The sequence below is a fragment of the Lotus japonicus genome, chromosome 3 (genome assembly GCF_012489685.1).
Source record: "Lotus japonicus ecotype B-129 chromosome 3, LjGifu_v1.2".
Lineage (NCBI taxonomy): Eukaryota > Viridiplantae > Streptophyta > Magnoliopsida > Fabales > Fabaceae > Lotus > Lotus japonicus.
This window is the reverse complement of record NC_080043.1, coordinates 67,727,949-67,730,996: the sequence shown is the minus strand read 5'-3', so window position 1 is coordinate 67,730,996 and position 3,048 is coordinate 67,727,949. Positions and strand designations below refer to the sequence as shown.

Genomic DNA, 3,048 nt, shown 5'->3' with positions numbered 1-3,048 from the left:
GGACTAGTCTTTGAAAATATGCTTCATCAAGGAAATTCAGAAACTAAGCTACACTGAATTAGATGCAGATAATATGATACCTTCTGAAGTTGTACAATAGAAGTCGATGATGAAACAGACGACGACGGGAGATGAGAGTTAAAATCATTCCCTGTTTTCCTTTTCCTTTTAGACGAAGAAGCTTGAATCATTTTCGATAATGTAGTTCTTTAATTAATTTTCGTTTTGATGAGAGCTAGGCGATAGTTGAATGAATAGTCCCTTAATATTCAAATTCCCTTGTTTGGATAAGGTGATGAAATCCCTGTAAATTTTTTTGTTTGGGCAATGTAATTGAATTTCCTTCATTTAATATTTTTATCTTTATTTTTTTAATCTAATTAATGTTATTTAAATAATTATAATAAAAAAAACTTATCTTAAAATCATCCCAAAATCCAAACGAGTAACACCTGAATAAACTTTAAATTTGGATCACAAACTCCTAATAAATTTATATAGATATCACATTTTCTTACTTTAATTTTAGAATTGTGTTTTCAACAATTACAAACAGCAATCCAAACAAAAGTCTCAATAGTGGCATAATAGAAACACTACAAATGAGTCCATAAACTATAGCAAATGACTAGTATTCAAACAAACAAAACATTCTAGGTGGAACAATTGCTAATGGAAATCGAAATGTGGAAGAACTTGGTCTTTCTTCCTAGTTGTGAATCAATGCATAAAAGTCAATATGTAGTCTTTCTTTTTCTCCACCGGAAGAGCTTTCAAAATCTCTAACTTATTTGGATTTTCAGAAAGCCAATTCATTGCTTTTAGCCACTGAGTGTCATTAAGGCCAGAAATGTTCTTTAGCTCATTCATCACATCATGAACCACTTCTTGGACATTTTTCACCCCTTTTCTAATTGCTTGCTCAAATTCACTCAATAAATCAGCTACTCTATTCATTGAAGTAATTATCTCATTCTTTCCTCCATTTTTTCCCTTTTTGAATTCAATACCAGTTGATTGTTTGCTTTTCCTTGTTGTAGAGCTTTGTTCATCAACATCAATATCCACAATGTAAGATCCTTCCTAATTTGCTTCTTTGCTCATGATGTCATCTGCATCCAATGATGTCTCCGCTCCAATTCATGCTGCTCTATCTTTAGCACACAAGTCTACAATGTCATCCCAATTAGCAATCACCTTAAATCGAATCCTCCTAGCGTCATTATGTGACTACAAAGAAAACAAGAAGCATATTAATAATAACACAACATTAATTTAATTAAATAGAAATAACATTAAAAATGATTACCTTGACATACTCATTCCATGCATCTTCATTTGTAATACAAATCATATGTTTAGTTCCATCCCAATCAAAACGACTTTGACTAAGGATGTCACTAACAATTACATACCATGATTTTCATAGCTTGATGCGGTTCTTAACATTCTCTCCAATAAGTTGCACGTTGAAGCGTGAAGACAACACTTGAGCGGCAGTGTTATATGCCATTGCTTTCAATGCACCATCACTCTTGTTTCCCAAGCTTCTTTGATCTCTAAGTATATTAGCAAGTGCAAACTCCATCTCCAAGTTCCAAGCAAAGTAAGCCTTGCTATCATCTTTCTTATCCTCATTATTAGCTTCCCCCATTTTCCTTTTTCCCCTCATCTCCAAGTTAGTCCTTCAAACATAGACAAACATTAGACAATTAATATTTTAAGATCAGCAGCAAGTAAGACTATATAATAACTGGAAGAAATTTGATCCAAAGAAACCTGATTCACAATTGAAAAATAAAAACACCACGAAATCTGTAACCAAAGAACAACACTAAATCTGAAACCAGTCAAAGTTGCAGCTTGTTGAATAACTTAATCATAAATATCCTGAAGTTAAACTCTGTCAAAAGATAAGCCACAAGCTTTCTTCCCAAAGAATCTATCCAACAACGCTAACAAACAATACACAGGACACATATTTTCAATGAAAGAGTGCTAACAAATTCTAGGTATCTTATACCAACTTATGCTTATGTTTGCTTAAAAACCAAGCAAGTATAAACGAGTCCTAAACATGATTTTAAAAGTGCTGCTAACTACAAAGAATGACCTTAAGTGGGACAGTGAAAGTGAAATTTCAAATAGAAAATTTCAAAGAAAGACATCAATACAAGGGGGAAATGGTAAATAAAAGAGAGCACGTGTACTAACAATTTTTAAGGCTGAAATTGCAGCAAAATATGGGGCACTTATATACTCACGACAACCTCCAATTACAGCTATATTTTACCTGATTTGAAACAAAGTGAAGAAAACATTAGACACTTAGCATAAATATAAATAATACAATATCCTTCCTCAAGTAAATAGATGCATAACAAGTAAATAGTCAATAGAACATGGCAATGCCATGTTGCACTGAAGCTAGAAAGTATGACACAATTAGTTCTGAAAGATGAAGATAATGGCTATGTTTGGCATGTTTAGCTGATAAGCTAGCTGAAAGCTGAAAAGCTAGCTGAAAGCTTATAAGCTAGCTGATAGTTGAAAGCTGATAAGCTAGCTGAAAGCTGAAAAACTACGTGATTGAAACAAAGTGTTTGGTAAAACTAGCTGTTAAACAAGCTGAAATTGTAAAAGGATATAAAAGGACATACTTATATAAATATTTTTATATTTAACATTACTTTATTTTCATATTAATACCTATATGATATTAATATTAAAATTATTATCACTTTAAATATTTTTATTAACTCAAGTTATTTATCATCTTAAAAATATAATATTGATTTTTACTTATTTTTATTGATATAATATTTTTAATACTTATGGTGCGCAGCGGTGTGACGGGAACTGCATACGTAAGTGTGAGGGGAAAATATGTTTAGTATTTTTATAAATATATAAGGGTAGTGGTGGAATTTTAATAAAATAATAAGGATAAAAATGAGAATAAATTTAATAAGCTATAAGCTACCTGAGATAAGCTATAGCTTATAGCTTAAAGCTTTAAGCTACTGAAATAAGCTCATTTGCCAAACA

General features: G+C 31.4%; 1 long non-coding RNA gene across 1 annotated transcript; it reads right to left on the bottom strand.

Annotated features, from left to right (window-relative positions):
* Positions 1–580: 580 nt before the first annotated feature.
* Positions 581–2,353, bottom strand: LOC130709565 (uncharacterized). Its single transcript, XR_009010039.1, has 3 exons — positions 2,215–2,353; positions 1,310–1,685; positions 581–1,230 (listed from the first exon to the last, which is right to left on the bottom strand). It is a non-coding gene; the product is annotated as an uncharacterized LOC130709565 (long non-coding RNA).
* Positions 2,354–3,048: the final 695 nt, after the last annotated feature.